This window comes from Furipterus horrens, unplaced genomic scaffold (assembly GCF_987537825.1).
Source record: "Furipterus horrens unplaced genomic scaffold, mFurHor1.1.pri manual_scaffold_10, whole genome shotgun sequence".
NCBI classification, from domain to species: Eukaryota; Metazoa; Chordata; class Mammalia; order Chiroptera; family Furipteridae; genus Furipterus; species Furipterus horrens.
Genome location: NW_028327180.1, coordinates 36,216,013 through 36,231,137, shown reverse-complemented (window position 1 = coordinate 36,231,137; position 15,125 = coordinate 36,216,013).

Sequence of the window (15,125 nt, the reverse complement as noted above, 5' to 3'; positions counted from 1 at the left end):
ATTTGGATTAAGTAATTTTAAAATTCTTTGTTAATTTAAAAACAAAAAGATATGTAAAACTGGTTAAAATATGATTAGCATGCAATATTAACATGATATGTGATTGAACTTTAGTTGAGGACCTAATATATTTAGATCTATTTTTTAAATAATTGATTTTTAGAGAGGGAGAAAGAGAAGAAGAGAAACATCAATGTGCAAGAGAAACATCGATGTGCGAGAGAAACATTGGTTAGTTGCCCCTTGCACATCCCCAACCAGGTACCTGGCCCGCAACCCAGGCAGGTGCCCTGACAGGGAATCTGACCAGTGATCTTTGGGTCTGCAGGATGACGCCCAACCCACTGAGCTACACCTATAATCAGATATTTAAACTTTGGTTACAACAGAGCAAACATTTAAGGGATTTTTGCATCTTGGTTTGAGAAGCAAGTATAACTTTTAGAATTATGGCAAGAAATGGAAACTTACTGTGTTTTTGAAAAAGAATAGAGTGGGCCTCTCCATATCCCACCCATCCACCCATGAGTATTTCACTGAATTCAAATTTTGCCACGAAGAATTTAGAGATAGTTAAGAAAGATGAGATTGCTTTTAATAGGCATCACTTTTTCTTCTGTTGCTTTATTATAATCACAGACTTAGTACTCCTTTAAAAATATATAAAGTATATTATTGATTATGCTATTACAGTTGCCCCAATTTTTCTGCCCTTTGTCCCCCTCTGCCTGGTATCTCCCTTCCCTTAGTTCATGTCCATGGGTCATGCATATAGGTTCTTTGGCTTCTTCATTTACTTTACTATTCTTAACATCCCCCTGTCTATTTTGTACCTACCGGTTATGCTTCTTGATCCCTGCACCATTTTTCCTTTTCTCCTCTTTCACCCTCCCAGCTGATAACCCTCTACCAGTACAGGAGTTCAACTCCATCTAAGTTTACTTTGGATTTGCAGAGACTGAAAAATGACAGTGGAGCGATGGAGGGAGAATCATACCAGTTTAATCTCGCTTCTGCGTGTGAGAAGGGGAACAACAGGATTTATCTTGCAATTCTCATGGCCGCAAGCAAGGACAGGGGAATCACGAGGTCCAAAGGATTATCCGCCTTCACTCTTGTCCTGTGGTGGCCGGCAGGGACTTAGGAGCCAAGTTCATCCACCTTTTGTTTTGTCCTGCAGCGGCTGGCAAGGACTTAGGGAGCCAATAGCATCCGCACCCCTTGAACAGCAGGGGCCTCTGTATATACATGAAGTTAACAAAGGGAGCACCCAGCCAGTCTGAGCTGTGTGATGGCATAACACTAACGCATTAAGAAATTATCTTTAGATAAGGGTGACCAAAGCAAATGAAAATACATGTGTGTGGAGGCAAGGATCCTGGCTATGGTCACCCTGACATGACACCCTCCATATGATCTTCATATCTAATGTTCTGATTCTATTCTAGTTATTTACTTAGTTTTATTTATTTATTTATTTTAAGATTCATTTGTTAATAGTTGTGATTGTCATTTTACTGTTCATAGTTTTGATCTTCTTTTTCTTAAATGTGTCCCTTTAACATTTATAATAAGGGCCTGGTCACAATGAACTCCTTTAGCTTTACCTTGTCTGGGAAGCACTTTATCTGCCCTTCCATTCTAAATGATAGCTTTGCTGGATAGAGTAATCTTGGTTGTAGGTCCTTACTTTTCTCTTTGCTTTTCATCACCTTGAATACTTCTTGCCAGTCCCTTCTAGCCCAGAAAATTTCTTTTGAGAAATCAGCTGAGTCTTGTTGGACTTCCATGCAGTTTGATTTTCTGGTAGTTCTGGTTTTTTGTTTTGAGGTAAATGTAATTCTTATGGTTGTTTAAGGAGGCAAAGCTTATCTACCTACGCCTCCATCTTGGCTGAAAGTCCCTAAATTTTTTTTTATAACAGGGATACATGTGCATAATAAAATATTTCTTGAATAATGAAAAAGAGTGTACTCCTTTACGGACACCTTCAGTCTCACAGTTCTCTTCTGTAGGCCATTATTATTCCTAGTTTCTTTTTTTTTTCCAGAAAAATTCTGTTTGTATGAAAACATATATTTCCCTACCCATATATTCCCTGGCGCTTGGACCGTTAGCTGCGCGGTCTGGTCTGGAGCTGGAAACACTCCCCAGGTGTCCCTTCTCTACTTTTTAAAATGCATGACTGCACTTTCCGCTGCCCTGCCACTGCCTCCACTGCCATTGCCACCACACCGTGTCCTCTCTGCCCGGACTCCACCTCTCCTACCTGTCTGGATAAGTATTTCTTCTTTATACCTTTGTTTGTTGGACTTCCACACAGCTCGACTTTCTGGAACTTCTCATTGTCTCTAGTTTTGAGGTAGTTGTATTCCTTCTTAGTTGTGGAGGGAGATGCAGTGTGTCTGTCTAGGCCTCCATCTTGGCCAGAAGTCCGAGGATAACCTTTTTATGAGCAATTCAAGCTAATATGGGTCCCCAGAACTATTTGGGAAATAACAAAAACACAAGGAGGTGAGATATTTAAAAGGTATAAAACCCTGGCTGGTTTGGCTCAGTGGATTGAGCGTCGGCCTGCGAGCTAAGTGTCGCTGGTTCGATCTTCCAGTCAGGGCACACCAGAGAAGGAAAACTCTGACTCCAAAAAACCTCCGCTGCCTTGCGGCATACCTCTTCAGGGGAAAGGCTAAGGAGAAGGGAAACTCTGACTCCAAACCTCCGCTGCCTTGCGGCATACCTCCTCAGGGGAAAGGCTAAGGGAGTAAACCCCGACAGAAAATCCGGAGCCGGAGTCCCTAAGGCGGTTTGACGTTGTAGTCAACACCGGCAACTCCTGCGGCGCACCTGAAGCCAAGCTGTATTGACTCTGTCTTTCCCCTTGGATCCTTCAGCTGCGAAGAGAGGGGGGTCTGCTGCATGGGCAACAGCTGGCCCTCCATATCACCCTGCCCAGGCTTTGTAGCTTCACTGGAGAGGACACTCCAGCGTCATCGCAAGATGTCGACTTAACACGGGAGGAGACAGTTACCGGTTATAAGCTCATCCGATTGGCGAAGGAAACGAGCGCCAGGGGTCTCCTCTGATGGTGGGAGAGGTCATTGCACCTCACTGGACAGCTACCGCCCGCCTCAAGCTGGGCAGCCCCCAGCCAATTAGGTGCCGTCTCGCCATGGCTCACCTGCCCCACTGGGTGCGTGGGGATCAGAGAGGCGTCTCTTGAAAAGTGGGCCACAAAACACTCGCACCAGGCAATTCCAAGCAAACAACAAGAAAGAAGCCTCCAGCTCTTCGCCTCGCTAGCTGGAACATCAGGACCATGTGTCCCGGACTTACTGCAGACCTTCCGTGGATCAATGGTGCCAGGAAAACCGCCGTCATCGACAGGGAATTGGCACGACTAAACATCGACATTGCGGCTCTACAGGAGACCCGGTTGGCCGACAACGGAACTATCAGAGAAACCAACTACACCTTCTACTGGCAAGGGAAGTCTCCGGACCAACCAAGACAGCACGGTGTTGGGTTCGCTGTGAAGAACACGCTTGTTAACTCCATAGAGCCACCCACAGGAGGCACAGAGAGATTACTTACCCTCCGATTGTCAACAACTTTCGGCCCAGTCAGCATTCTTAGCGCGTATGCCCCAACCCTCTGCGCCACCACTGAAGAGAAAGAACAGTTCTACCATGCACTGGACGAAGCGTTATCCAAGATCCCCAGAAGTAACGCTCTTTATCTCCTTGGAGACTTCAACGCAAGAGTAGGAGCCGACCACACGGCCTGGTCCACCTGCCTCGGAAACTTTGGGAGAGGAAAGATCAATGAGAATGGTCAGCGACTGCTTGAGCTTTTGTGTCACCACGGCCTGTGCGTGACAAACACATTCTTCAAGTGCAAAGAGATCCACCAGGTGTCATGGAGGCACCCCCGCTCCCGCCACTGGCACCAGCTTGACCTCGTCATCACCAGAAGAACGGATATTGGCAGCACCCTCCTCACCCGCAGCTACCACAGTGCAGACTGCGACATGGACCATGCCTTCGTGGTAAGCAAGGTGCGCATAATGCCGAAGAGGTTGCACCACTCCAAGATGAAGGGTCGCCCACGCATCAACACCAGTTGTGCCAGCAACCCAGTTAAGACCCAGCAATTCATAAACAGGATGGAAGATGCACTCGGCGAGGGAATGGCGGCAGATGACATTATCGAATCCAATTGGCCACGTCTCCGCAACGCCATATACAACTCCGCCATTATTGCTTACGGGAAGAAAGAGCGGAAGAACGCTGACTGGTACGAGGCTCACTGGGAAGAAATGGAACCCGTGATCGAGGCTAAGAGGAAGGCCCTACTGGCTTACAAGGCCACGCCCACTCCCAGTACACTTCAAGCTCTATGGGCTGCCAGGAACAAAGTCCAGAAGACCGCCCGCCACTGTGCCAACACCTATTGGCTAAACCTGTGCAGAACCATCCAGGAAGCTGCCGATATAGGCAACGCATGTGGAATGTATGAGGGTATCAAGAAGGCAACAGGCCCAATCCCCTCCAAGATCGCCCCCCTTAAGTCCAAGACAGGTGAGGTCATCACTGACCAGGAACAGCAAATGCGGCGGTGGACCGAGCACTACCTCGAGCTGTACGCAACGAGGAACACCGTAACAGACACTGCTCTTAACGCCATCCCAGACCTACCAGTCATGGAGGAGCTAGACACCCCACCTACTGCGGCAGAGCTCAGCAAAGCCATCGACCGCCTCGCTTGCGGGAAAGCACCAGGAAGCGACGGAATCCCTCCAGAAATCCTAAAGAGCGGGAAACCAGTCCTGCTACAGCCGCTCCACCATCTACTCTGTCTCTGCTGGAAGGAGGGTTACATCCCCCAGGATATGAGAGACGCCAACATTATCACCATGTACAAGAACAAAGGAGACCGCAGTGACTGCAACAACTACCGGGGCATCTCTCTCCTCAGCATCGTCGGCAAAGTATTCGCCCGGGTCGCTCTTGCCCGCCTGCAGACCCTTGCTTCCCGCGTCTACCCAGAGTCCCAGTGTGGCTTCAGAGCTGGCCGATCAACAGTGGACATGATCTTCTCCCTACGCCAGCTGCAGGAGAAGTGTCACGAGCAGCATAAACCACTCTACCTCGCCTTTATCGACCTCACGAAGGCGTTTGATCTGGTCAGTCGAAGCGGACTCTTCAGCTTGCTACGGAAGATTGGCTGTTCACCACATCTGCTTGCTGTGGTCATGTCCTTTCACGACAACATGCATAGCACGGTGTCCTACAACGGCGCAACCTCTGAGGCCTTCCCAGTCAGCAGCGGAGTAAAGCAGGGCTGCGTCCTCGCGCCTACGCTGTTCAGAATCTTCTTCTCCATGCTCCTCCAATACGCCTTTAAGGACTGCAGCGAGGGTGTCTTCATTCACACCAGATCCGATGGCAAGCTCTACAACCTGGCCCGTCTACGAGCCAAGACCAAAGTCAAAGAGGTGCTCATCCGTGAGATGCTCTTCGCCGACGACGCAGCCTTGACATCACACTCCGAAGAGGGACTCCAGCAGCTAGTCACTTGCCTTTCCCACGCATGCAAGGAGTTCGGACTAGCCATCAGCCTGACGAAGACGAACGTTATGGCTCAAGGCACGGGGACTCCCCCATGCATCACCATCGACGGATACACCCTGGAGGTTGTCAACGACTTCACTTACCTCGGGTCCACCATCTCGAGCTCTCTGTCAGTCGACTTGGAGGTCAACCGGAGAATCGCCAGGGCAGCCACAGTTATGGCCAAACTGAACCGGCGAGTGTGGAACAATTCCAGCCTCACTGAGAAAACCAGACTGCGCATCTACCAAGCCTGCGTACTCAGCACTCTCCTCTATGGCAGCGAGACGTGGACCACCTACGCAAGGCACGAAAGGAAACTCAACAGCTTCCACATGAGGTGCCTGCGACGCGTCCTGCATGTCGCCTGGCAGGATAAGGTTCCCAACACCGAGGTGCTGAAGCGAGCCAACATGAGCAGTTTGCATGCAGTTCTTAGTGAGAGACGCCTCAGGTGGCTCGGCCATGTCAAAAGAAAGGATGCAGGCCGTATTCCCAAAGACCTCCTCTATGGCGAGCTAGCAGAAGGCCAGAGGATGACAGGGCGCCCAAAACTGCGGTTCAAAGACATCTGCAAAAAGGACATGACATAATGCTCCATCAATCTCAACACATGGGAAGTTCAAGCAGATGACCGCCTAGCCTGGAGGCTCGCGGTCAGGCAAGGTACGTCACGCGCAGAGGCTGCGCTCCACGAGGAGGCGGTCCAGAAAAGATCGAGGCGGAAGCAGCGTCAACAGCAGCAACGACAGCCATCTGCCTTCACCTGTAACAAGTGCGGCAGGGATTGTCACTCCCGAGTCGGACTGCACAGCCATTCTCGGCGGTGCAGATAGACTCTCAAGAAGCTACACCATCGTCTCTCGAGACGGACGGCTGCCGATGACGATGACAGGTTACAGAAAGAGCAGAATGTTTGCCTCTCCAATTCTGAGAGACAAAAAAAAAAAAAAAAAAAAAAAAAAAAACAAAAAAAAACCAAAAAAAAACTTGACACATTTAAAACTCAGGTCGCTTTTTTTCAAACTGTGGTACAAGCAGTAGTGATAGTGTTACAGAACCCCTGGGCTGCTCCAATTGAAACAGAACTTATGGGCTTTTTAGTTAGGGGCCTGATTGCCAGCCACCAAAATTACAACTCTCAATACCAGAGTTTAGTGAAAAGAAAAAGAATTGTTTATTTAATAGTAGTATATACCTAATTATTTGCAGATTTCTGCTGTTAAGTCTTGTTCTTTAAAACACCCATAAACACATATCCTTGCCTTCCCCTACCAAACCAGGCTAGTTTTAGAAAAGTTAGAGATACCGTTTCCCTACTTTCTAAACACAGCTCAACTTTACCAGTTCAGCATTCAGTTCTGAATGGGGAGACCTCGTCTGTGTTATGGTGTCCACCAGCTTTTAATCCAGAACCTCGTGGATTCTTAGTCCTTTGTAATCCACATGGAGAACCTTCCTTTTCAAAGCAGCAAGGTACATCCCTTCCTTAAAACTGCATCGTCAGTCCCCATTAAATCCGCATGGTCAGCCTTGTTAAAATGTCTGCCACTTATTTTTAAATCCCTGACTGTGTCCTGTGATGCAGTGGGCATGGCACTCAGTTCTGACCATTCACAGAACCTCAGGTAGGCTCTGTGTGTTTTGTCCATACTATGCCAAGGTCCAAAGCCCCCTCCCATCTACCTGAGGCCATGGATGCATTGAATTCATTTGCATAACAAAGACACCAGCCCCTAGCTTTAGGCATGTGAAGGCATCCTGAAAGCTGCTTCCTTCTCCCCATCCCCCAGCCTGCAAGCTCTGGGGGTTTTTGGACACCCCTGTTTATGTAACAGTAGCAGCTTGGCCACCATCGACAACACCTCTAGGGTTGTAATTGGAGGGTTCTCAACCTCCTCACTGCTTCAGCAGGGCGGACATGTGTATATCTTAAGGAACAGTGTTTTTCCATGTGGACAGAACTAATGTCCATTCTAGGCATCCTCTTTAGTGAGGAGGAAAGAGGAATAATCAGATGGGCTGGTATAAGAATCTAAAATAGCAAGATCCTAGATGGGATAATAACAGGCCAGAGGACAGGGCCCAGATAAGAACCTGTGGAGTCTCATCATCAGGGGAATCAAGGAGTCCATTCCCCTGAACACAGAATTTCTCTAAGGCATTCAAAATACAGCAAGAAAGAGATAAAACTCCATCAGCATACCTACAGAAGCTCAGGGACCAAATGAGAAAGTATGCTTGTCTCGATCCAGAGCATGCTGTAGGGCAGGGACTCTTAAAAGTCATCTTTGAGGCCCTGGCTGCTGTGGCTCAGTGGATTGAGCATCGGCCTGCGAGTCAAGTGTCGCTGGTTCGATTCCCTGTCAGGGCACATTACTAGGTTGCACATCAGGTCCCCAGTTAGGGGTGCAAGTGAGAGGGAACCACACAGTGATCTTTCTCTCCCTCTCTTTCGCCTTTCCCCGCTCTCTAAAAAAAAAAAAAACAAATTAATTAATTAAACAAATAAATAAATTAATTATTAAAAAAAAACTTTAAAAAAAAAGTCATCTTTGTAATAGAAGTTGGCCAAATATTTTTTTTAATTGCAGAAGGTAAATGAATGGGCCAGATAGAGCAATTGAAAAACTCCTCAGCAAAGCTCAGAAGTATACATTAGAAAGGAGGAGAAGCAAAAACTTTGAAAAGCTGTAGAATATCTCTGCAAATCTAGGAACTTCTAGCTGCCAAATACTGAGTTTGAGTATAGTTCTTCACAATGTGGAAAAGAACAAGGATTGGAAGCATGTTATGGTTCAATCTAAAGAAGTAAGGGGTATTTAGAAAGTCTGTAATATTGCAGAAGGTCTGTGGGAAGTAATAATAATAAAAAGGAAACAGTTATGAAAGCTTTAAACCTGGGAAAAGAAAACCTCAGCTGCTTGTGTTCTGATTTCATAAAAGTGTATTTTGCTCTGTTCTGTTGTGGAATTCTCTGTACCTGTTTTTGACCAATGAGACCCTGAAAAGGTCATCTATAAACCGGTCAGGGAAAATGCCTTTTGCCACCTGTGACCCAAAAAGGGTCATTCAGGGCTGATGAGCATTCCAGCCTGGGCAAGTGAGCATGTCTCCGCCAGGGCACAACCCTTTAGGAGGCCAGTAGACATACTGGAGAGAGAGAGCCTCGCTGTCTATGTTTTGAATTATTCTTCTGTTGTGCTCTGAAAGGAAAAAATTGAGGTTTCCCAGGGAAAGTCAAAATTTCACATGAAAGAAAGTAAACAAGGGAAAGTGTAAGTCATGAAAATGAAGAAGGTTTGTGAAAAGTAGAGAGAAGTTTTGTTAAAAGTTTGTGAAAGTTTTGAAAAGAACTTGCATGGTTTTAGTAATGGAGGGTACAATGCATGCAAATGCAGTTTTGAAGGACAAGGATTTTCCTTCATGCTTTTATATTTTTCTCCCTACCTGATCCCTCCAGTATTTGGCATTCTAAAGAAGTAAGAAATTACATAAGTGTTCTTTGCATAAAACTATTAAGACCAGTTGCTAATGGTGGTTTTGTCAACCGAGGCTTTGACTGGGATGTCAGGCCTGAAGGAGGCACGCCTAGGCTCTGGTTGTTACCAGAAAGCCCTGAGAAATGAGAGTTGACTTTCAAGGCTGATGAAAGCCAAGCTGGAGAAAGCCTAATAACCTGGATGGTTGTGCGGTTTGTGTCAGTCTTTCTAGTGAAGAAACGAAGGTTGCTTTCCTGAAATATGGCAGGAGAAACCTTAAGGCACAATGGAAAACCTAAAAGACTTATGAAAAGCATGGGTTTTACAGGCAAGGCCAGATGGCAAGTGTGTGGCTTAGCTTCTGTGCCCAGAAGGGGAGACTGAAAGTCAACCTGAATGTTCCTAGTGTGAGTTCCAGCAAAGCAGACTTAAAGATAATATATAATCAATTCCCGCTCTTGTTGTGTTTATGCAAATAAATGAGCTAAATTAAAACTGAACTTAATGCAGTTCCTTTAACAACAAGGAGGGTAATCTTAAGGAGAAAAATTATGATTTAAGAAAAATCACAATGCTCAGTGGTAGACTATAAATTAGTACAGCTAATTGTCTTTAAAGTTTGTTTTCATTTAAAAGTTAAAAGTAGGTTTGTAACATCATCAAAAATGTTCAATAAACAGGCAAGGAGGACCCGTCAAATTGCCACTGGGAAATATCATTCCAGCAAAGGCCCTGTAACTGAATGTCTCCATAGTCTTGCGAATTCAGAGACTGGTTTGTGGGTTATGTTATGTAAATTAACATGTATATTCTTCCTCCTGTTTGCATAGGACATAAGCCTATAATCTCATTACCTGAATAATTGTCTGTATGTATAGGCCTCACTTAAGAAGCCCATTTGCATTGCTGACTTCTGAGACTCAAAGGTTTGGCTGAACTAAGTGGTTGAATTAATACAGTGTGTAAAAAGAAAAAAAAAAAAACGAAAAAGAAAAGGGAATTAATACAGTGTGAGGCGGTCTATGGACTTCACTTTAAAACTTCTCTCTTTTTGTCCCATATCTTGGACAGAAAGGGCCCAGAAGCCTGAGAAGGGGGAAATCCTAAAATATTCCTCTGAGCCCAAACTAAGTTTAGTGGGCAAAGGGCTTTGAACAGGTGTGATATGCCTTGCACACTTTCCGCCAAAGAAGCCAATTTTTTTTCCTAATGGGAGACATTAAACATTAATCCTGCCTATTGTCATCTAGTGGTTATAATTTTAATTATGCCTTTTAACCCTGTTGCCAAATCTGTTGCCCCCAGAATACAACATGGATGCCAGTTTGTTCAGCAGTGCCAGCCCTCGGAAACCAAGCATGCTCTGTCCAGGGACAGCCAACTGACCTGACCTGTATTTTGCAAAATTCTTCCCCATGTGGGAAGGCCACCCTTCCCTCCTCACTCCCACTCTATTAGGGATTTCTGGACCCTAGGGTAAATAGAATGATGACTATGTCCAGCTTAATGCAGCTAGAGGAGCACGAGACCTTCACACCTTGTCCTCTATGAAATTATAAAGTGTCTTAAGTCTGAGAGGAGAAATTGTTACAGAGGAAGGTCTCCAGGAGTTCCCCAGAACCTGTGGTTAGGGGATAGGGGAAGACGACAGCTGTCAGGGTGCCTTTGCAGGGCTATGGCTGGTAGCTAGTGTCTTGGTTATACAGGGAGCTTTAGTTCTTCCAAGGCCCCAAGGAGATGGGAGGGATTTTAACTATAAAATAGTGACGAGAGAGAGAGTTCAACAATGCCTGGTGAATTATTCAATGCTCACATCTACATCGATGTCATTAGGGTCCCTAGAGAAGCTCCAGATAAAATTGAAGCTAAAAATCAAATAGCAGCAGGATTTGAGTCAGTGCTCTTCTGGTGGTCGACCATTAATAAAAATATTGATTGGATAAATTATATTTATTATAACCAACAGAGGTTTATCAATTATACTAGAAATGCTATTAAAAAAAAAAACAAAAAACAAACAAACAAACAAAAAAAACAGCTCAACAACTAGATCGTACCAGTTGAGTGGCCTGGGAGAATAGGTTGGTACTGAATATAATGTTGGCAAAAAAAGAATAAAAGTGTATGTATAATGCTTAGGGGGGGGGCGGGGGGGTCAGTGTTGCAACTTTATCCCTAATAATACAGCCCCTGATAAAACGATCACTAAGGCTCTGCAAATAAACTAGTGAAAAACTCAGGCATTGACAATCCTATAAAAGGATAGTTAGAAAATTGGTTTGGCATTTAAAAAGAAATGACCTCATCAGCTCTCGTATCCTTCATAGTGGTACCAGGCATATTTCCTGCATCAGAGGTTTAGTTCAGAAACTAATTGAGATTGCACTAACTAAACAGATGCTGGCAACTTTTCATAATCTCCTCTTCCTAGAAGCCAAAGGGAATCCTTGCTTTAAGAAAGAAAGATGAGAAATCCTTCCTAGGTTTGAAGGAATAAATAAAATGCTTTGAGTAGTCAATTTCCCAAAAGAAGACAGGGGGTATTGTAAGAAATGAGAAAACTGGTGACTCCCAAACCAGTAGAAAATAATTAGCAGCAAAGGGCAAATGTAATGAGAGGGTCTCTGAGCCAGAGTTAACAGTATTAGCATATTTACAAATCAGAAAAGGAGCATTCTAAAGTTCAGCACAAATGCTTCTGAGGACAAAGGATATCTGAGATCAAGGGGAGGGGGAGGGGGAATAGTCATCACCAAACTCCGGGAAACGGGAAAATGTAGCTAGACAGCCCAACAAACAAGATAGGGAAATTTCGAAGAAGAGCTGGAGACAGACCTATAACCAGATCACCCTGAGTTAATTATCATCTTTACTTAATTTAGTTAATTGTGTTAGATTGTAACTCCAGAGTATCCAGCATGAAAAAACGGAGAAGGAGAAGGAGGGGGAGGAGGAGAGGGGGGAAGGGGGGATTTACTTACGTTAGGATAAAAATAACCAGCTCCATCTTTTTGGCGCACACCTTGATTTGGCTTTTAGGCTACGCCCAGAGCTGCAGACCTGTGAACAAATAACTGCCTCAGTTACTGCTCAAGTCCTGTGTCCCGGTGTTTTACTGTGAGCATTTCTCACATCTGTATCCTAATCTCTTATTTTGACACCAGTCATATTGGATCAGAACCATCCCAATACCCTCACTTTAACTTAATTACCTCTTTACAGGTCCAATTGCTAAATATAAATCAATCACCTCCTGAGAACTTTGGGAGGGAACCCAATTCAGCCCATAAAACAGCTCTTCCTCCCAAGTCAGCTCTGTTCTGGGGTCTGGTGTGCCACAGACACCTTACCTGTCACTAGGATGCTCCTCTCTGTGACCCAGCTGCCTCTGAGTGATCCTGTCCTCTAGCTAGGTGTCCCTGTGAGGAGCACATGGCCACGGCCCACACCTCACTGCTAGTACATTTGCGTTGTGGAGTGCATTTCTGTGCTCATGCGAACACATATGCACTTAGTAGCTCCTGGTTTGGGGATGCAGGTGTGACTCAGACCTCCTTCCCATTCCAAGACTTCACATGTGCATACCTGACACCAGCTCCACCCCTCCAGCCTGGACTTTCTTCTTCCAAAACCCCAGAGTTGCTGCTCACTTTCCCACCAGACACCAGGTCTTGGCTTGGAGAGATCTGATAAGCCAAGATGTCTAATCACATATTAACATGTTGCTTGAATATGCATCGGGTGCTGGCTTGTGCCAGGCATTGAGCTAAGGGAGGGTGACAAGGCAATCATGTCCTGAGGATCACGCCCAATAAGCTTGCAGCGGGGGCAGATGGAAGTGCCCGCTGCCACTTCAAGCTCTAATTGTGTTCCCGTGCTTCTCACGTCTTCCCTAACCTTTATATCCACTCAGAGAATTAGGCAAAAATGCCCCACCTTACTGAGGTTTGTGGACAAAAAAAGGGGTTTTGTAGAAAATAACCTCATAGGGTGATCTGATCATAAATTCCTAACTGAACAGGTCATGGTGGATAGTCACACCCCAGGCACATAACTTCTTTAGTAGAAGGTTTATCTCTGCATTAAGCAAGCCCTGTCCACTGTTTCCGTGCATCTCCTTAACACACCTTTGAAATAACCATTCCCAAGAGAGCATGTCATCTTGTTAACTATCCTGTCATTCAGTTCCCACCTTGCTTGCCCCCACCTCCTTACATTGCCTCCTTAATTTTAAATGCATAAAAGAAACTGCAAAACTATTACTCTTGGGGGCATTTGAGCTCTTGCTCCCTAGACAATGTCATCAGTTTGGCTCAAATAAACCTGTACAGGTTTGGACCTTTCTTACATCAACAGGTTCACAGAGTTAATCAGCAGAGTATAGATGAGGAACCCAGGTCCATCTGTCCAGAAGCCTGGGGAAAGGAAACCACTGCTGGGAAGACCTACGCTGGGCCCAGCGTCCCTTGTCCTCTGTGCTGCAGCCACCAGTGTCCTGTTGTCTCTCCCTATAGCAGTGGCAGCTTGGTGTTGTGAGTAGAGGAAAAATAGTTATCCTTCTACCCTTCTAAGTTCTTCTGGCTGGACTCAAAATCAAATTGACATGGGACAGGTTAACAAGAAAAAATGACATGTTTACCTACAAATTTTCCCAAAAAAAGCTTGCCAAAAAAGATTTACCCATTTATTATGATACATATATACCCATAGGGGTTCCATAAGAATATGAGCCTTAAGGACGTATTAGATAGTCAAGGCTTATATGGAATCTTGAGTTAAGGAGAAGAGGGATGGGTAGGTGGTTGGGACCTGGAATTGAGCAGACAGGAAGGCAATTCACATGGTGATAGAAAAGCAAATGTTTAGTGAATAAATGTCTGCTGCTCCATCTTTAATAGTGGGGCACAAAGAGGACTTGGACCAAATGGGCCTTGCCAGGTTCCGCCTGTGGTCCCACCTAGCTGATGTTAAGCTACAGCTACTGCTGCTGGTAGCTCCCTTCCTGGAGCACATCCTCAGTCCACATTCTTTTAGGCAGTTATGGGGAAGGCCAATGGTTTTTCCTGAGTCTTCCTTCTCTTAAAAATAACCGGCTTAAAATAATCTCTATCCCAAAAGGCATATCTTGGGGTGACAAATTCTGTTCCCCCTCAGCGTATTCATCCCCCAGCTCTGGTAAGTGAACTAACCCAAGAACGCAGATTTTAGCCTTGCAGGTTGTGCATTGAGGGGACCCCAACATTGATACCCCCACAGGCCCCCATGTCATAGCCTCCCCTGACTTATAGCATTAAGGACCCAGTTTCAAGGCTGAGGGGTCCTTTGGCTCCAGAATGCCTAGAATTGGAATAGGAGCTCAGGCAGCTTCCACCATTTGAACTCTGCCCTTCCAGCTTGCTGCTGAGAGTGGCCCTGGGGCCTGGGGGTGGGTGGGGGTGGGAGTGCTGAGCTAGGATTGTGTGGGTACAGCCTGTCTCAGCCCTGTGTGCCCACCCTTGATGGGCCTCAAAGCTCCTTTGGAGTGAGCTCTGAGTACTGAGGTCTCTGTGCTGCCTCCTCAGTCCCTCGGCTGCACCTCTGCATGCTGCCCAGGGCTCTGCTGTTCCCAGAAGAAGCCAGAGTCAGCCAAGACCACTGAGTCACTGCTGGAGCCATAGTAGGGCCACACAGAATGGCTGGTTCCCCTAGCTGGGCCGTGAGTGGGACGTGGGAAAGCAAAATTAGGCAAATTCTGGGGACAAGGAAAGCCACGGGAACCCTTTTGAATTGGACTTGAGGCCCCAGGGAGGCACTGGAGTGTTGGGGACAGCATGGGAGATAAGGACCTGGGCTGAACTCCAGTGTCTGCCCTCAGTTGCTGTGTGAGCTTGTGGAGTTTACTTTACCTCTCTGGGCCTCAGTTTCTGCTCCTAAAAATGGGAATCCTATTACCTATTTTGTGGCATTATTAGAGGGTCTACATAAGATATGATATATGGAGGATCCCAACACAGTGCTCATCACACAGCCAGTATCCAAAAAATTGGAGTTTTAC